The sequence below is a fragment of the Xyrauchen texanus genome, chromosome 41 (genome assembly GCF_025860055.1).
Source record: "Xyrauchen texanus isolate HMW12.3.18 chromosome 41, RBS_HiC_50CHRs, whole genome shotgun sequence".
Lineage (NCBI taxonomy): Eukaryota > Metazoa > Chordata > Actinopteri > Cypriniformes > Catostomidae > Xyrauchen > Xyrauchen texanus.
Genome location: NC_068316.1, coordinates 21,240,247 through 21,261,596, shown reverse-complemented (window position 1 = coordinate 21,261,596; position 21,350 = coordinate 21,240,247). Strand labels below are relative to the sequence as shown.

At 44.5% G+C, this 21,350-nt stretch overlaps 1 protein-coding gene across 1 annotated transcript in view; it reads right to left on the bottom strand.

Moving 5' to 3' along the window:
• Positions 1 to 21,350, bottom strand: part of LOC127634146 (POU domain, class 6, transcription factor 2-like) — a 163,449-nt gene that overhangs the window by 68,385 nt on the left and 73,714 nt on the right. The window lies entirely within an intron of this gene.

Genomic DNA, 21,350 nt, shown 5'->3' with positions numbered 1-21,350 from the left:
GTAATTCTCTGCATTTCTTAAATGGACCTCCTCATTTTAAGAAAGCTCTTTTTGCAGCTACAACCATTAGCAGGGCCTTGGTTTTTGCACTATTGTAACAAGATGGCATTGTAAGGAAATCAATCATTGGAAATGTTCAGTGTTGTGAAGTAACTAACTAAAACATAGTGACAATACTAACTTAAGTACATTTTTAAGAAGTCATTTTTCTCTCTCAATTAGTATTATTATCAAATCGGTTTGTTCAGACAGTTGTTAAATTGGAATATTAATTTGCTCAGACAGTTCATTACAAAAAAGTTGTTTAAGGGATAGTTCACATAAAAATAAAAATATCTCTCATCATTTACTCATCCTCATGCCGTTTCAGGTGTGCATGAATTTCTTTCATCTGCAGAACAAGAACAGCTCTGTAGGTCCATACTATGCAAGTGGATGGTGATCAGCACTTTAAAGCTCTAAAAAGCACAGACATAGTAAAAATAATCCATATGACTCCATTGCTTTAATCCATATCTTCAGAAGCAATATGATAGGTGTGGGTGAGAAACAATATTATGTTATTTATGCCACAATATATTTTTATTATAAATCTCTACTTTTACTTTCATATTATTAAAGTGAAACTGAAATGGAGTGTCACGAATGTAAGGCAATGAAGGCTGACGAAGGTTGAGGATCCAAATGCAGCTTACTTTATTGATAACAAAAACACAAAGGAAAACCCTCAGTGGGGAAATAAACATAAATAGAGAACTCGGGCAGGGAACACAGAGCAGGCTAACAACATTCAAACATTCAACGATAGACAAGGACTGAACCAAAAACCGGGGTATAAATACATGAACAAGGGACAAAGGAGCCAATGAACAACCAGAACTCAAAACAAGATAACAAGATGACAAACAGAAGCAAATGGCAAACTAATGAGGACAGGTGAAAACAATGACTGAGAACAAGAACGCTAACAAGAAGACTGTGGAGCTACAAAAGGGACAAAAGTGAAAATTAAGGAGTACAAAAGTGACAGAAATGGTAAACAAAAGGGCAACGGTGGAACAAGACAGGGTATACATAACAGAGCCCCCCTCAAAGGATCGGCTTCCAGACGATCCTAAAAAACAAAGACAAAAGACAAAAAACCCACAGAGAACAAAATGATGGCACCGGGGGCAGACAGGCAGACCAGGGGGGGCACAAGAGTAAGGAGGCAGTCCAAGGGGGCACAAAGAGCAGGCAGGAATTCCAAGGGGGTCCACGAGGGGAAATGAGACAGTCCACGGGGGCACAAAGGGAGATGAGACAGTCCATGGGGGCACAAGGTGCAATTAGGCAGTCCACGGGGACACAAGGGGACAGGTTTAGGAGAACGGGATGGTATCGTCCGGGCAGGGACAGGTTTAGATGGCCCGGGGGCTGGCCATAAGGCAAGGGCCGGTTCAGGGGGCCTGGGAGAAGGAGTGGCCACTGGGGAGGCCGGCGGAGCCGCGTGGGGCGGAGCCAAAGGGGACTTCTGAGGCGGAGCCAAGGGAGGCTCGAGAGGGGAAGCCGAGGGGGGTGATGGCTTGGAAGGCTCAGAAGGCGGAGCTGAGGGATGCTCCGGAGGTGGAGCTGAAGGAGACTCATGAGGCGGAGCCGAGGTAGGCGGCGCCGTGGGCGGCTTTAGGAGCGGGGACCTGGAAGGCTCTGGAGTCTCTGGGGGCAGAGCCGTAGGGGGTTCTGGAAGTGGAGCCATAGGAGGCTCTGGAGGTGGAGCCGTAGGAGGCTCTGGAGGCAGAGCCGAGGGAGGCTCGAGGAGAAGAGCCAAAGGAGGCTGAGCTGAAGGAGGCTCGGGAGGCGGAGCCGTGGGAGGAACGGGAGATTCTGGAGGTGGAGCCCTGGAAGATCTAGGAGACGGGGCTGAGGAAGGCGGAGCCGAGGATGGCTCAGGAGGTCCAGGAGGCGGAGCCGTGGGAGGCTCTGGAGGCTGAGCCGAGGAAGGCTCAGGAGGCGGGGCCGAAGGGGGTGGCGCCGTAGGAGGTTTCAAAGGCGGAGACCTAGAAGGCTCTGGGGTCTCTGGGAACAGAGCCGTAGGAGGCTCGGGGGCGGAGCCCTGGAAGGCTCGAGAGGCGGAGCCCTGGGTGGCTCGAGAGGCCTGGGAGGTGGAGACCTGGCAGGCTCGAGAGGCTTTAGAGGCGGAGCCCTGGAAGGCTCGAGAGGCGGAGCCCTGGGTGGCTCGAGAGGCTTGAGGGGCGGAGCTCTGGGACGCTCGGAGGGCGGAGCTCTGGAAAGCTCGGGAGGCGGAGCTCCGGAAAGCTCAGGAAGCTCAGAAGGCGGGGCTCTGGAAAGCCCGTAAGGCGGAGCTCCAGAAAGCTCGGAAGGCGGAGCTCTGGAAAGCCCGGAAGGCGGAGCCCCGGAAAGCTCGGGTAACTCGGAAGGCGGAGCTCTGGAAAGCTCGGGAAACTCGGAAGGCGGAGCTCTGGAAAGCTCGGGAAACTCGGAAGGCGGAGCTCTGGAAAGCTCGGGAGGAGGAGCCCTAGAAGACTCGAGAGACTTGAGAGACTTGGGAGGCGGAGCCCTGGAAGACTCGGGAGGAGGAGCCCTGGAAGGCTGGAGAGGCTTGAGAGGCGGAGCCCTGGAAGGCTCGGGAGGAGGAGCCCTGGAAGGCTCGAGAGGCGCTGGCTCTAGGATGGGCACGACCACTGGCGCTGGCTCTTGGGCGGTCCTGGCTACTGGCGCTGGCTCTTGGACCGTCACGGCCACTGGCGCTGGCTCTTGGACGGTCACGGTCACGGCCACTGGCGCTGGCTCTTGGACGGTCATGGTCACGGCCACTGGCGCTGGCTCTTGGACGGTCACGGCCACTGGCGCTGGCTCTTGGACGGTCGTGGCTACTGGCACTGACCGTGACATGTGTGGGCTCTGGCTCGCTCACCGTGACATGCGTGGGCTCTGGCTCGCTCACCGTGACATGCGTGGGCTCTGGCTCGCTCACCGTGACATGCGTGGGCTCTGGCTCGCTCACCGTGACATGCGTGGGCTCTGGCTCGCTCACAGTGACATGCGTGGGTTCAGGCTCGCAGACCGGGGTAGGCGCGAACCGGGAGGCGGAAGCCCGTCTTCTCTCCCTCCTCCGGGCAGACGAAGATGAACGCGTTGGCTCTTGGAAGGCGACTGGCGTGAGGGTGACCTCGTTGACAGGTGGGACTGGTATGACAGGAAGAGCCAAGGGCGAGCTGAAGGCCGCCACCGCGGGAGGTGAGGCAGGTTTCTCCTCTGCCACGTAAACCGTGAGTGACGAGCCGCAGACCAGCAGAGCCTCTTCTACCATCTCCTCCAAAGTCCAGCCGCGCGTCGCCGGTGGCAACCGCTCCCTTAGTGAGGCATTCAGATTACCCCGAAAGAAGACCACCAGAGAGGAGTCCGGGAAATCGGAGACAAAAGCCAGCTCGAGGAAGTCCCGGACGTGGTCCTCAATCGGTCGGTCCCCCTGCCTCATGCAGAGCAGCCGGTACTTAGCCTGTTGGGCCGCTGGATCCATTGCGGTCTATCGTTCTGTCACGAATGTAAGGCAATGAAGGCTGACGAAGGTTGAGGATCCAAATGCAGCTTACTTTATTGATAACAAAAACACAAAGGAAAACCCTCAGTGGGGAAATAAACATAAATAGAGAACTCGGGCAGGGAACACAGAGCAGGCTAACAACATTCACAAACATTCAACGATAGACAAGGACTGAACCAAAAACCGGGGTATAAATACATGAACAAGGGACAAAGGGGCCAATGAACAACCAGAACTCAAAACAAGATAACAAGATGACAAACAGAAGCAAATGGCTAACTAATGAGGACAGGTGAAAACAATGACTGAGAACACGAACGCTAACAAGAAGACTGTGGAGCTACAAAAGGGACAAAAGTGAAAACTAAGGAGTACAAAAGTGACAAAAATGGTAAACAAAAGGGCAACGGTGGAACAAGACAGGGTATACATAACAGGAGACTTACAGTAATTTTCAATGAAATTTGTATCTACTTCTAACCCACACTTATCATATCGCTTCTGAAGTTATGGATTTGACCACTGGACTCATATGGATTTATTTTATGCAGCCTTTATGTGATGTTTTTGGAACATTAAATTACTGATCACCATTCACTTATATAGTATGGACCTACAGAGCTGAAATATTCTTCAAAAAATCTTTGTTTGTGTTCTGCAGAAGAAAGAAAGTCATACACATCTGGGATGGCATGAGGTGGAGTAAATGATCAGGTAATATAGATTTTTGGGTGAACTATCACTTTAAAGGGGTCATGACATGGGTTTTTTTATTGTATTATTATGTTCCCTTAGGTGCAATTATAGTATTAATATATTTTTTTTAAGAAAAACTTTTAAAATCTAGTGATTTATGACCTTTTCCCACCCTGTTTCTCATCCTCTGATTCAAACAGTCTGTTTTGGGGGCGTTTTCCATTTAAGACTTCAGTGTTAACGCCCACTGTTATGATTGGCTAACGTCAGTGCCTATGTATCAATTATTGACATCCCCAGCCAGAACAATATGCAAGTAAACTAAGTAAAAACACTGTGATTATTCATAATGAATGAAATTGCGCTTTAAAAAGTAGTTTAAATTTTAAAATAGATTACTTACAGTTTGCGTCGTCGTTGTTCCCAGAATAGTCGGCACGGACTTATCTTTGAGCAACAGTTTTCTGGCAAAGCCAACATCATATTGAGATTTGTTCTCAAAACAGTCATCCTTAAAATGACTGGGACGTCCGCAAAAAATAAACTGCATCCATTTTTCCCTGACGTCTGGATCTTTCGGCAGCTTATTCAGAGGTTTTGTTTGACCACAGCCAGGAACAGCACATCTGTGTGGCATCGTACTTTTCCTGTGCACAAGTAGTCTCTGTCAGAGCTCGCTGTCCATCGACTGAACACTTGTGAGGCGCACGGCGATACGAAATGAGCGTAGTTGTCTTGTGCTGGAGGCGGTCATATGCAAACGCTGTTACGTCACTTCTAACCGACACGTCACTTCTAACCATGAATCCAGAACGAGCTGTATTTTGAGCTTGATTAAATAAATGATTCGTTTAGAATGGGGAGGACGTCTTAAAATATTAAACTTGCAGGACGTTTTAATGATACAAAGACCTCTTATATACCAAAAGATCAAGGCAAATTTGGTTTCTCATGTCATGACCCCTTTAAGATTCAAGGTAGCTTTGCCAACAGTGGAAATAATCAACCGCAACCCATTACTATACAGCTGTGTTTGCACAATATTCTTATTAGACGCTAAGAGATAAAACTTTCAGGACTATGAAAAAAGAGACAAAAGAACAGGTGACTAAAAGGGTCATTATTCAGAAGGAATGTCATAAAGTCTTTCTTTGCTAAATGTTTTCTCTGCATACAAGGAGCAGCACTGATGTGTCCTAGAAACTCTGAATGCACATGTCAAAGTATTTATGTCTGTGGTACATAAAAAGAAGTATTTTATTGTGATTCCCATGAAGTCATGGTACACGTCCTCTTTGTGAGAAAGAAACAGATCCTAATTTGTGCCGTACAGCCTTCTGACTCACCAAAGACCCATGGAGATTGAAGAAACAAATTTACTTCGAAAAGAACTATACACTGAATTGGGTTGAAACATGCTCACAGAGTCCATAACAGAACAAGATGACCTTGGTTTTACTCTTAACTCTTCCTTTAACATGCTTGCATCAGAATAAATCCTCATTCCAGTGCACACTGAAGGACAATTCAGATAACAAAGATATCATCTCAAATGATCTATATATTTGATAAAAAGAAAACGTTGAAAAACAAACTGCTACGATATCAGTATGAATCAATGTGACCTTTGGTTCTTCTCTGTAGAAATCAGAGTGATGCACGGCAGACAGACGCCTGATCTGTTCTATGTTCTGATAATGAAGTCTCTTCACTGTGAACTTATCAAACATGATTTTTACTGTGCTGCACTTACACCCAAGATGCCACACACATTTTATGGGAGCCATTATTTTGGAGTAGCAACAGCAAAATGTCACCACAATGTTCTCCTTATATTTTATTCGGCAGCGATGATATCTCACTGACTTATATCTCAGTCCATTTAGCATTAGTATTAAATATTGTATATAATATTGTAAATAAAAGAATCAAAATAAATAAATAGGGTGAACTGGGTGGTTGTTGGGTGGTTTCTTACTATAAATAAGTTAATAAAAAAACCTTGATTTGCATGTTTTCTGAAGAAAATGTGCTTGACATGCAAAAGTTACAGCTAGGTGTTGTGGGTGGTTGCTATGGTGTTTCTTTATGGATGCTAGGGTATTCTGGGTGGTTGCTAGGGCATTTCTATGTGGTTGCTAGTGTGTTTTGGGTGTTTGTTTGGTGATTTCTTACTATTAAATAAATAAATAATGTTGACTTGTACATTATCTGACGAAGATGTGCTTGACATGATAGATTCACAGCCAGGGTGGTTGCCATGGCAATGCTATGTGGTTGCTAGGGTGTTCTGAGAGGTTACTAGGGCATTGCTAGATTCAAGGTTAGACTTGTTGTGCATTCTGAGACGCTATTCTGCTCACTACAATTGTACAGAGTGGCTATCTGAGTTACCATAGTCTTTCTGTCAGCTCAAAGCAGTCTGGCCATTCTCCGTTGAGCTCTCTCATCAACAAAGCGTTTCCGTCAGCAGAACTGCAGCTCACTGGATGATTTTTGTTTTTGGTTTTGAGTAAACTCTTGAGACTTTTGTGCATGAAAATCCCAGCAGTTATAGAAATACACCAACAATCATGCCACGGTCGAAAACACTGAGATCCCATTTTTCCCCCATTCTTATGGTTGATGTGAACATTAACTGAAGCTCCTGACCCGTATCTGCATGAGTTTATGCATTGCACTACTGCCACACAATTGGCTGATTAGATAGTCACATGGATAAGTAGGTGTACAAGTGCTCAGTAAGACTATATAATATAGCAAGTTGCATGTATCAGGATCATTTTGAATTGCTGAAATATTTCATTGCAGCCAAGTTATAAGTCATCACAAACAATGCACAACAATGGATCGGTAATCAGCACAGAGGGAGACTTGTAATGCACTGGCAAGCATGTGTTTGTGCACAGCATGATAGACAAGCAAGAGTCCATAATTAATTGATGCAGATTAATATTTAAAACCAGGGGATTTTTTTTTCCCTGGCGATAACTAAGAAAATTCATTGGTGCTGACGTTCCTTTGATTAGTGTGGCTACTCGTGCATCACAGCTGGACATACAAGCGCATATTTGATCCACCATGAGCCCTCTCTCCTTCCCTCACTGAGGCGAGAATCACAGAAAAGGAGAAGGGGAAAAAGCAAGTGTCTCTCGACCAGTAAACAGCCCACTTTTACATTTCTTCAGTCGGCTGACATTTTGACACCTCTCTCACACCCCAGTATGAATTATATATATCATCTGCACCCAGGAAAATTCCAAGAGTACAATTCGCACTAGAAATGTTGGGGCAAGTTGTCTCACAGGTCTTGACAGGTTATGCGTATGTGGCGCTAGATCATGTGAAACTATAGAGGAAAGAGCAATTGTTGAGAAACCCCTTGTGGCACTATTATATGGGCAGCACTGCAGGTAAAATTGTGGTTGAAAGGGATTGCTTTTTAAACTCTGTCATCTCATATGATATTGCTAATATTGCTAACCTTCCGGTTTTGAGTCAAAAGTTACAATGCAAAAATGCTTGTTTTGATTAGAAGTTTATGTATTTGCATGTTGGTTTTAAACACCTAGTTTAAAATGATGAAGTCTTAAAGCAAAATTAGGGCTCAATACAAGTTAAGCAAAATCGACAACATTTGTAGGATCATTTTGATACATAAAAAAATCATTTTGACTTCACCCTATTTTTCTTTTAAAAACAAAAGCACAAATCTGGGTCCAGTGAGGCACTTACAAAGGTAGTGAATGGGCCTATCAGTAAATGTTAAAATACTCACTGTTTCAAACATATAGCCACAAGATGTAAACAATATGTGTGTTAACATGATTTTAGTGTAATAAAATCACTTACTAACCGCATCTGTGTAAAGTTATTTTACAACATCATTGCAAATATGATGTAATGTCAACAAACCCTAAAACCCTAACAAGACTGTAAAATTGATGATTTAAACAACTGCACAGCTCAAATAATACATGAGTTTTAACAGAAGAATTAATTTAAGTATTTTAATAACATTATAAGCTTCACATTTGTTTAAACTCTCCAAAACTTTCTTCCATTGTATTTTACGTGCCTCTCTGTAACCTTGATTTGTGTGTTGTTGTTGTTGTTGTTGTTGTTGTTGTTTTTGGTCTAACATAGTCAGGTTGATTCAGTGATAATCCAGAATAGTTATAACTTGAATAATTAGATATTACTACACTGAAAAAAAAAAGATTGTGGTGAAGAAAAATACATCAACATTCTAAGTACTTTCTACATTGAAAAAAGTTTATGCATGAACTTGAACATTTTAAGTAAATTCTACATTTGTACTCAATTCAAACATGTAAAAATGTATGCTCTAGCTTATTATTTATTTATTTATTATTTATAAATGTTTGTTATCTTTACAATGCATCATTATGAATCAGTCCTAAAGGACAAAACCCAGTCATTTTATTTGCTAATTTGAGTACATTTTACTTAACTTTTCGATGCTGGAATTCCCAGGCTTGAATAATTAATGAGCTTGCAAGGTTTCACTGTTTACAAGTTGATTTAATGCATTTTTATTGTTGATTTTGTTGTTATGTTTGGTAACTTCTTGTTTGTTTAGTCTGAAGTTCATCTTCTACTAAAAATGTACCCATTCATGATTAAAAAAACATATGTATTGATTGTTACTGTCATTGTGTTTTGTGCACCAAGTGTTCATGTCTGTGTGCCCAGCCCAGCTCTTGTTTCTATATCTGTTAAAGCAAGATGAGGATGTCTAATAGACTACATAGGAAGGCATCTGTGTGTCATGTGCATGATGAGTATGTAAAAAAAAAGCATTGAAATGCCTGAACAGTTTTAAAATGAAGCACATTTTTAACAACAAAATTTAGAGTGAAAATATGACCCAGTGTAGGTCAACATGTGTTCAATAAACTGACTTTGTTTTCCAGGGCAATACCAGTGGAAATGTTCAATAGCAGGAAAAAAAGGTGTGGCAACTAGCCTCAGGCTCCTATATAAACAATAAACTGTAGATATTATATATTTCCTTTGTTGGAAATTAAGGACAAATGTGAATTACAGATGTGAATTTTAAAGATCCACGTGATGTTGTACCTGAACAGTCTATGTGAAACTCCTCTTTATATTCCTTTTGTTAGTGTGCATGACAGTGATAATCCTCAAGTCCATGGTAACAATTGGAACAATTCATATAGGTTGTCACGACATCATCTCTCTATATAACCCCTTACAACACTTGAACAAAAGTAATCTGATCCACAGTGAGTGGTAGCATAACACATAATAGTGTGAATTTGGTTTCTAGCCTGTTTCTCATTCACACTCTCACCTCAAGTGTTCATTCGACTGTTACCTTGACTGTATTGAAAAACAGAACATGCTCGCTTCCTAAAGAGATAAGAAACACATGCAAAAACAGTAATGGTTGGTATTGTTAAATTCAATTTAGAGTGAATTCAACTCTAAATGTGCTTGTACACTGGAGTCCAAATGGAGATACTGAATGCATCTAGAATGAAGAAAATTAAAGGATGAAGGACAACAATAAAACTAATGGATGGAATCTAGCAATTCTGTTTAGGCGTAAATTATGTTTGGGCGGCCTGTAAAAATGTGGTATCAAGTGTCATACTATTCTCATGAACCACTGTGTAGAACTTAATAATGGAGTAATGTCCTATATAAGGCAATGAAAATTGTAGTTCTTAAAGGCGCTTGTAGTCATTATTTGTTTATATTTTATAGGCAGATAACGGCAAATGACTAGGACTTTATCCTATGAACTACTAGTTTAGATGCAGAAGAATGCGCAAGAAAAAAACAAAAAAACAACAACAAAACATCTCATATGAAAGTATGTTGCATTAAAAAAATATTTTATAAGGAACGTTTGGTTACGTATGTAACCTCAGTTCCCCGAGGGAGGGAACGACACGTTGTGTCGGAGAAGCGACACTAGGGGTCTCTCTTGAGCGCCGATATCCACCTCTGATCTATGAAAAAAGGCCAATGAGAGTTGGCAGCCGGTATTTGCATGTCCCGCCCCCGGATATACGGGTATTTAAGCGGCGTAAATACGGGAGTTCATTCAGGATTTTTCTGAGGAGCCGGAAATGGTCAGGCCACAACAGTGGCTCGGTTCAGTGGCATGGCGGAGGAAAGACACAACGTGTCGTTCCCTCCCTCGGGGAACGGAGGTTACATACGTAACCAAACGTTCCCCTTCTGTCGCTCTCTCCACGTTGTGTTGGAGAAGCGACACTAGGGGACCCATTCCAATCTTGCCATGCGCTGAACCGTGTACGTGAACCACCGATACAGAGGCGGGCAGGGATTTCATCCAGTGCCGCGCATCGTCTGTACCTGGCTGCACGTTCCCTTCCCCAATGCCCCATAAGAACATCAGAATACTTCTAGTTACCCTGGAAGGGGAACAAGGCGATGTTTGCCAACATGGGAACGGGCCAGCCTGGCTGGGACTCTTTTCTCTCTATGTTTCTCGCATAGAGCAATCACGGCCGGGCCCTTACACGCATATAGGGAAGGGGTCTTACCCAGACCCTGCGGAGACCACACCTGCCCTTTTTCTTGGGGAGGAAAAGTGGTAGACACGCCACACGGCCGCCTTAGGGCTCGTGTGGAAAGTATGGTGCGGTGGTAGATCCAGCCTCGAAAGGGGGGAGTTGCTACAGCACGGCGAACGGGGCAGCTGTAACTGCCTAAGGGAGACACAGGGGTCCGCTCGTAAGGGGACAGAACTGTGTAATTACACACAGGGGGAGTCCGAGCAGGAGGCCTTACCTGTGGAGCACCTATACCAGTACAGGGTAGCCATCAGGGTACCCGCAGTGGCTGGGTCAGCGAGTTCCTCCGCTGAACCGCGGACCCGGAGGGCTGAGGAGGAATCGACCAGGGTCCCGACTCGGAGTGGGGCGCCCTGGGAAGAAGGCGCACTACTTTACCTTGACGTCAGGAAAAGGGCGCTGGGCGCAAGCAATCCACCCGGCCGGTCGGTATACATGTTACCGAGTTCTACGGGCTCGGACCTGACAAAACACGAGACGCAACTGACTCGACGCGGAGGTTGTAAAACCTTGCGAAGGTGTTGGGTGTTGCCCAACCCACGGCTCTACAGATGTCTGCTAGGGAGGTGCCCTTGGCCAGTGCCCACGAGGACGCAACACCCCTTGTTGAGTGAGCTCGACCGCAAGGGTAGGGGCACGGCCTGGGTGTGATAAGCCAGTGTGATGGCGCCGACAACCCAGTGGATCGAGCCTCTGTTTGGAGACGGCATTCACTTTCTGCCGCCCCCAAAGCAGACAAAGAGCTGCTCAGAGCGTCTGGTGCTCTGTGTGCGGTCCAGGTAAATGCGCAGGGCGCGACTGGACATAGCAACGAAAGGGCTGGGTCTGCCTCCTCCCGGGCAGCGCTTGCAGGTTCACTACCTGATCTCAGAAGGGTGTGGTAGGAACCTTGGGCACATAGCCCGGTCAGCGGTCTTAGGATCACAGACGTATCCGCCGGACCGAACTCCAGGCAAGTGTCGCTGACAGAGAACGCTTGCAGGTCCCCGACCCTCTTGATAGAGGCGAAGCGCAATCAGCAGGGCCGCTCTTAAGAGAGAGGGCCCTGAGTCCAATTGATTCAAGCTGCTCAAGGGAGGTCTCTGGAGTCCTGCCAAGACTACCGAGAGATCCCAGGAGGGAACTAGGCCTGGCCGGGAGGGATTCAACCTCCGGGCCTCTCAGGAACCTGAGGATCAAGTCGTGCTTACCCAAAGACTTGCCGCCTACAGGATCGTGGTGGGCGGCAATGGCGGCAACATACACCTTGAGGGTGGACGGGACAGCCTCCTGTCCAGCCTCTCCTGTAGGAACAGGAGCACTGACTTGATCGCAGCATCTCTGCGGTCTTCAGTTCTGGAAGAACACCAATCTGCGAACAAGTGCCACTTTAGGGCGTAAAGGTGCCTGGTAGAGGGGCTCTGGCTTGGTTGATTGTATTCACAACGGTCGCCAGTAAGCCGGTTAGCTCTTCCGATCCGCCAGGACCAGACGGAGGTTCCAGAGGTCTGCGGGTGCCAGAGCGTGCCCCATCCCTGAGAGAGGAGGTCCTTTCTCAGGGAATTCACCAGGGAGGAGCTGTCGCGAGAAGTCTGAGTTCCGAGAACCAAGTCCGAGTGGGCCAGTAGGGGGCCACTAACGTGACTTGCTCCTCGTCCTCCCTGACCTTGCACAGCACCAGTGCAAGAAGTCTCACTGGGGAAATGCGTACTTGCGCAGCCCCGAGGGCCAGCTGTGTGCCAGCGCATCTGTCCGGAGGGGAGCCTCTGTTAGGGCGTACCAGAGCGGGCAGTGGGAGGTTTCCTGGGAGGCAAACAGGTCTACCTGGGCCTTGCCAAACCGTTCCCAAATCAGCTGGACCGACTGGGGGTAAAGCCTCCACTCCCCGCCGGGCAGGCGTTGTCGTGATAGCGCGTCCGCTACGACGTTGAGCTTGCCGGGGATGTGACCACCGTGGTGCTGTCCGATCTCACGAGGACATGTTTGTCCCGAACTAACGGGAGGAACTTCCTGAGAGCAAGAAGGATGGTCAGCAACTCCAGGCAATTGATGTGCCAACGCAGCGGGGCCCCTTACCAACGGCCCACTGCTGCGTGCCCGCTGCACACGGCACCCCACCCGGACCGGGAGGCATCAGTTGTGACCAGAACGCGTCGGGACACCTGCTGCAGGGGCACTCCTGCCCGTAAAAAGCAGAGGTCTGTCCAGGGTCGGAGTGTTTTGAGGCAGGCGGGGGTGATCCTTACCCGATGCGTGCCGTGGTGCCATGCTTGTCTCGGGACTCGAGTCTGGAGTCAGTGCTGGAGTGGTCTCATATGCATCAACCCCAGCGGCGCCGACCGCCGTGAGGACGCCATATGCCCCAGGAGCCTCTGGAAAAGTTTTAGAGGGACCACTGTGCCTGGCTTGAAGGAAGCGAGGCAGTCCAGCACCGACTGAGCACGCTCGCTCGTGAGACGTGCTGTCATTGAGACTGAGTCTAACTCCAACCCGAGAAAAGAGATGCTCTGAACCGGAGTGAGCTTGCTCTTTTCCCAGTCGATCTGAAGCCCCAAGCGGCTGAGGTGCCAGAGCACCTGGTCTCTGTGCGGATGCCGGCTACTCGTAGCGGGGCAAGGGCCGCCTCTGTGACCTTCGTGAAGACGCGAGGGGACAGAGACAGGCTGAAGTGGGTGGCACCTAGACGAGCGGAGAGCGGGGCTCTCAACGTAGACGTCAGCTCGTCATGCACCTCCGGGAAAAACGGGACCGTGGGGATGCGAGGCCGCGAACGGCGCGCTGTCCCCGGGAACCAGTCATCCAACCGTGAAGGCTGTGGGGAGGATGGAGGGTTCCAATCCAACCCCACACTCACGGCGGCCTGGGAAAGCATGTCAGACATCTGAGCGTCGGCCTCAGCCTGGGCCTGCTGGCCCGAAGGCGGCAGTCCAGGGCAGTCCTCGCCATCAGACATCACACTCTCCGATGCAGCGGCGAGCTCATCTGCTTCGGGCTCGGGAGGATAGACAGCCAGACCGTGAGGCGAGCCGCTATCGCCGCGAAGCGTAGACGGGACCAGCGAAGCGTATCGGGAACGGGAGGTTCACGGGGGCTACCCGGCAAAACCGCACCCACTGCCGCCTCCAAATCGCCCCTAGCGCCAACCGCATCGTCCTCAATCCCGTGGGAAGAAGGAGCAATGTGGGTGCAGCTGGGATGGCTTGCTCTCTGTTGAAAGCAAGTCACGATCGCGAACGTGGTCATGGTCATGTTCTCGCAGTGAGAACATGAGCCATCCACAAACGCCGCCGGTGTGATCGCGCCCAAACACACGAGACAGCGCCTGTGGCCGCCTGAAGCGGAGAGCACTCTACCGCATCCAGGAACAACACAGGGGTGTAAGGGCATCTTGAAAAGACGCGCCCTGAAAAGGACGCTCAACGCTGCTGTGTTTTGCTCTTTTAGAGAAATTACTCTTTTAATAGGAATTTACTCTTTTAATACACAGTGTGTGTGTGTGTGTCTGCGCTGTCGAAGCGCTCAGGGGCAACAATGCAGGCCGTGCAATGTGAAGGAGAAAGCCGCTGTTGTGCACCGTCAAGATCCAACAGCATGCAGATCGTCAGAGGAAACAGGAACGTTTAAAGTGGTGTGTAACTCGTATAACACATGAAGCACATTTTAGGCTAACATATTTTCAGTGCACCTTTAATGAAAGTACTCTCTCACAACATCACTTTTTAATACACAGAGCATAATCTCATACAATGAATTGCTGCAATTATTCAACATGCTTTTATTTGGTTGAAAATTGCTCACAAAGCTGTTATGTCACATCTAAACATGCAATAACAAACAATGCTATCATGATACATATTCTCTGTGCTCAAGAGTCAATTTGCATGACTCATATTGTATGTCACTTAATAAATGCACTGCCTCTAGACAAACCAATATATTTGTAGTTAATTCTACATGCCCTTATTTGTTTCTCTTTTAAAGGTCATAATACATTCAAATCACCTGTCATATTAATATGTGAATTGACAGATAAATTAGAAGCAGACTTTTTCATTCATTTTTATTCTGTAAACAAAAGTAAATAGGAGACCTTGCAAGTTCACATAACTCCCTAGTTACTCCCTGAAATTAAATAATACCTGTCATCCTTCTCCATCCAACCATTAAGCTAACAAACAAAGCCAGGGCCCATCCTGTCAGGTTCTGTGACCCACCTGATGTATGGATGCTAGTTTTGTGAATCCCTGCACCTGAAGCCTCTCCAATTTATCACTTTTTTCCTTTCTGTATTTTTTTTTTTCTTCTTCTTCTTTAGAAACCTGACCTGAACCCAAGCAAAGGAAACTGGTAACAGAAATCTCCAGAACAGATCTCAGAGACCCCTCTGTTAAACAGAAACACATCCACCTCACCTTTGTGACCCTGTGTGAGCATGTGTGTGTGCTCTGTCTGGGCTTAAAGCTCTTGCCTCTGTCAAACTCCCAGTGTAGAAATCACCTGTAGTGTTTTTGATGTGTGGAAGTGTGTGTGGGTGTTTGGGAAGGGCAGCACGGCTGATTGTCAGAGGTCTCCGTGGAGGTCACCACAGAAGCGACAGGGTGATAGCACTATTTTTGTTTCTAGTATGAGAGCGAGTGTTCAGAGCAAAGCAGAGTATCCACCTGTCTCATTAAAAAGGTGCATTGTCTGTCTGTCCCAATGAAACACCCTTTCCTCTATGGGCATCTGCCTGATGAATACAACAAAATGTGTGTCTAGGTCGGATCTGTGTGTCTGTAAAATCTGTTCCTTTCGAAAAGCTGTAATAGGGGTATACTGGCCATAGGTAGAACCAGGACTTTTTCCAGTGTTCCGGCCACCTACCATACCCCAAGCATTTACAAATGCAGTGCTTTTTTACAGTGAAGCACAGATTTTACTAAATGATTCCCAAAAAGTGATTTGGATAGGGATCAGAAGATACTAAATTCCAGATTGTGGCTGAAAGGCACTTAGTGTTTATAACATGTAAAGTGAACAGTGTGTTGGGATCACAACAGTCTCCTGTCTGATCAAAGTGTATTACTGCTTTGTCTCTTCTGTGGATTGAAGGGAATTCTGGGATCACTTGTAGAGAGAATAAGGTGTAAAAGAAGAGAGTTTGTGACAAAACGTTGAGCCTCAGAATGTGCTTTAATATTATCTGTGACATTCCGAAAAAGTATTTAAGGTACAGTTATACAGTAGAGTTGTTGAAATAAATTCAGTGCACTTTAAAATTAACATGAAATGGCACTTTTGTAATGTGACGTATTTAATTTATGCATTTGGCAGATGCTTTTATTTCTGAGTGAAAATAAAAAAATATAAAATTTGGAAATTGATTTGATTGGATTATGAAGTGTGGGTGTTTCATGCCATAATGGAGCCAAACCACCGTCCAAAATTACTGGAGGCTCAGGACAAAAATTCCACCAAAAGTGACAAATCTGCAAAAATGTTGAAAGGGATTTGATTGGATTGTGAAAAGTGGGTGTTTCTTGCCAGAACGGAGCCAAACCAGGGTCCGAAATTACTGGGGGCTCTGAAAAAAATGCAGCTGAAAGTCAAAATACTAGGGCAAAAAATGCCCATGTAATGAATTCCTCTTTTTATTTATTTATTTTATTTGTATTTATTTTTGTAACATCTGATATGCTCCCTAATATGTTATTCTAGGCCTATAAATCAAATTATCACATAACACATTGGTGCTTTTTAAATCACAGCATAATTAGTCAGAAATTGGAATATGCGCAAATTACACCTAGTTTCTGGTCAGAGCTGATGTGCAGGGTGCAAGTTATCTGGAATATAAATATACATAAAGTTTTCAAAATTTTTTCTACAGGACAGAAACGAGTAAATGCGTTAAGTTTTCATTTTAAGTTGACTTTAAAACCTGAAAAAAATCAACCATAGTCAGCCCTTACGAAATGTTGTGCTGAGAATGCTCACAGTTTCGTCAGCACAAGAAGTCCTGACAACAGCTCACCACCACATACTGTAACACACTAACGTTACCTGGGATCACCTCTTCACTCTCTCTCTTTCTCTTTTGCCAATACCTGTCTGCCTTCACTGTCCCATGCGCCTGCTTCCTGAGGTCCTATCCCCCACTTCCCCCACCCCCTCCCCTGCCTGCTTTACCCTTAGTGTCTAATGCAAAATTTATGATCACGAGGTGGTTTCAGTGGGTGGAAAAATCAATACCGTTGGGCCCTGATGTGCCAGGGAGAAAGAGTGCCCTTTGACTGACAGTAAAAGCATGGGGGGGAGATTGAGGGGGCACTTTAAAAGTGAAGAAAGGTGGACAACAGCACCGAATTGGCCTAAACACCCCATCCACCTCATATTACAGCCTCATTAAAAGGCATATTTTGATATAAAACCCAACTCTATAAAGTTATAGGGATAGTTTATCCAAAAATTATCTCACCCTTATATTGTTAAAAATCTATATGAGCTTTTTTCTTCAGTGAAGCACAAAAGATATTAGGCAGAATGCTAGGGGCAGACAGCCTCAGTCACCATTCACTTGCATTGTATGGAGAAAAAAAGATGCAATGAAAGTGAATGGTGACTGAGGCTGTAAGTCCCTAACATACGTTTTGGGTGAACTATTCCTTTAAGAAGACTTTTCTTTAAACAGTGGAAAAAACAAAAGAAAAGTAAAGATTTTACAGATTTTTCATTCTGCCTGATATATAAAATGCATTATATATATATATATATATATATATATATATATATATATTAGTATTTATTTTCTCCCTGCAGCTGCATTCCTGAAGTTGATAAGCGCAGGGATGCGCAGGCAGTGCTGCTGAAATGAAGTGATTTAAAGACAATGTGTGTACATCATAGGGTCTTTGTTGTTTGCTGCCTGCATAGTGCTCTGCTTTGGCCTTTGAAAAAAAGAAAAAAGAAAAAACAAGACGAAATGTGTACACATGTAACCAAAAAAGCAATTCAGCGAACCGGGGCTCCGAGAAAGGGTGTAAAAAAACACATTTCAATTAAATGAAACAATCCTAAACAATAGAATTTGCCCTAAATCCTTCCACTATATTTCACCTCTTTAATTATTCCTTTTGCTTGTCTCGCGGAGCATGTAAGCGCCGTTGAGCTGTACTGAACGGAGGGGTGAGAAGCATCGTGCCCGCGAGCGGTGTGTGCATTGTGGGTCTGTTGAAATGCACAGCTCTAAATGACATGACATTGCTTGTGATTTTTAATGCACTTTAATAAAAGCCCATACAGCTATAAAACGAAAGGAGAAAAGTCACCCGCTGATATGAATTAGAAATTACCCAGATATATCAAATAAGTACAAATTTGTGTGAGTTGTGCAACAAATCTTTGAGTCCCTGACACACACTGAACCCTTTTATGAGGCGAAAGCTCCCAAACACTTTACCAACAATGTTAAAAACAGTAGATTTCCTTGTAAAAAAAAAAAAAAAAATGCTTTGAGGGAAAAAAACAACTCTCATACATTTGTTCCACACTGCGTTTAATATGACCTCAGCTTTTGAAAAAAGCAGTGCGATCCTTTCTGCCGGTTTAGTAGTTTCTCTCCTGCATGGACTATGAGGTATTTGAGCGGTGTGAGCGATATATGATGAATGAAGTGGCATGCTACTTATGCGCTTATCGTGTTCACTGACTAGCAACAGGTTCAGCAGAGGCCAGCCGCAGTAAATGAAACTCCTCAGCAGGGCAATACATCATCAGAGCAAATATATGCAGCCCAAACGTACACACGCGCATCTCTCTCAACGCAGGACATCGACAACAAGCATGGTGGGTGTAAGGAGGGGTGAAGAAGAGGTTGGATTGCATAGAAGGAAAATATGGAGGGAGGGGGTAACAAGGAGAGCAAAGAAATATGGCCAGATATGTGTGGAAGCATATTAGCTGATGGACGTTGTTTGTTTCTTAATTTTGTTTAACATTGGCTGCCCAGGGCGGGGAAAGTAAATAGAACCTACCATGAGCAATATCACACGTGGGGTTCATTGAGAGGATATTTATGATGATGAAATACTGTAATTCACACTGGCCGTTCACACATTACGTGGATGCAGCACTAGAGGACATTTTGTCAGTGAAGGTCATCTTTTTCTCAGAGAATATGACATAAATAGCACATTATAACAATATATAATCACAATATCTGTTGACACTTTACAGTGGTTCAATTCGTTAATATGAGTTAAAGGGATAGTTAATCAGTGGTTCTCAAATGTATTTGGTCACGCCCCCCTTTGAACCTTTCAAACTTTCCACCTCAGTAGTATCTATAAAACCATTTTTAAACTCCAGTACACTTCCAATAATAATAATAAACGACTGTGATTGGCCCATCCTGGCCATCCATCCATCCATCCATCGTCAACCGCTTATCCTGTGTACAGGGTCGCGGGGGGCTGGAGCCTATCCCAGCTAACATTGGGCGAAAGGCGGGGGACACCCTGGACAGGTCGCCAGTCCATCGCAGCCCATCCTGGCCAGCGCTGAGAAAAGTAACAGGTACTACGTGTCAGCGATAAAAACCGAGGGATGAGAGGATGGTGATAGGATGTCCAAGTTTCAAAAGCACCACCAAAAAATGCAAGTGAATGGTGACCAAAAATGTGAAGCTCCAGAATGACATAAAGACAGCATAAAAGTAATGCATAAGACTCCAGTGGTTAAATGCATATCATCAGAAGCTAAATTATAAGTGTTAGTGAGAAAACGATAAATGTTTACTACAAAACTCCTCTTTTATTTTCACATTCTTCTTTTGTTTTTGCCAATTCACATTCGTTGTGCATATTGCCACCTACTGGGCAGGGAATTTATGTAAAAAACTGACATAAATATTGATCTGTTTTCACCCACACCTATAATGTCTTATGTATAATGTCTATAATGGATTAATTTTATGCTGCCTTTATATGCTTTTTGGAGCTTCTAAACTTTGGTACCCATTCAATTGAATGGTGAGGATCTACATAGCTGAAATATTCTTCTAAATATCTTCATTTGTGTTCAGCACTCATACACATCTGGGGTGGCATAAGGGTGAGTACATGATGAGAGAATTTTCCTTTTTGGGTGAATTTTCCATTTAATGTTTTAAATTAACATTTAAATTATATGTGGTAATGAAACATCAGTGTTTGATTTAATGCATTATGAACATGAACTAGCAATAAACAATACATTTTTATAGCATTTATTAATCTTGGTAAATGTTAATATCCATATTTAAATATCAAAATCATTTTATTCACTGTTATTTCATGTACGTTTATAATAATGTTAACATACACAACTTTTAATGTTACAAAATGTATAGCATAAAGTATGTTGCAATTAACATTACCCAAGATTAAGCAGTAACGTAATCATTGTTCATTGTTAGTTCATGTTACCTAATGTAGTTAACAAATACATTCTTATTTTAAAGTGTTACCAAATATCGCAAATAATACATATAAATATATAAAAAGTACATTTAGGCATTTCTGAAAGATTAAAACATTTTAGTTTTGCAAAAAGCATTGTGGCGGTTTAAATTGATGGTATCAGATGGCAATTATGTTGTATTAAAAAATATATATTATGGTAATGCCATGTTACTTTATGTAAGGGTTCCAAAAATATAAACCATTGACAAACCATGAGAATACCATGTTTTGGTTACTACAATTATGCAAAAATGTACAAAAAACACACTGTGTATGTACCATGAGACAGTAATGATAATAAATGGTATACCATGGTATTGAATTATTACCTAGGCATTTGCCATGATGCTCCAAGGTAATTCAAAGAATATCATGGTATTATGACCATGGTACATTTCAAAAATCATGGTCCTTTTGGTACTTTTTCATAGTGATGTAGCACTGAAAAGGTATATGAACAATTGAACAGTATCATGGTATTACCATGTGTTAACATTGCTGTACCATGGTACTGCCACAGTACTTTTTTTGTAAGGGTGTAGATAAATTATAATCACCACCATTATAAAGACAAACACCACCATGGAAGTGTCCAGCAAAAGTTATCTTGGTTTTTCAATTGTATAGTTTTATGATAATCCCATTGTACATTGTGTAAGGGAAGGTATATAGTACACAACATAATGACAATGAACAAGATTGAGAAACAAAGCCATGAGGGAGAAAGAAATGGACAGGAAAGAGTAAGAATAGGTTTGAGAGGAAGATCTATGTTTTTCAAGGCAAAATTACACATTCAGGGTGTCTGCTCCACTCTCACCCCCATTCCTCCTCTTCCAACAGTGTCCAACATTTGGCCCTGTGAAGGATGCAAGAGTTTAATGTGACGATATCTCCTCTTCTCTCGCGTCTGTGGTCTACTTACCAGCTACATGATCCAACCCTGATGTGCCTGCTGTGTTTTCACCAAGGAGCCCCTGGGGACCATTACACTCCCCCCTCACTTCCTCTGGGTCCTTTTAGGGGCCCTTAACACTGACAGAAGATGCTTGAATCCGA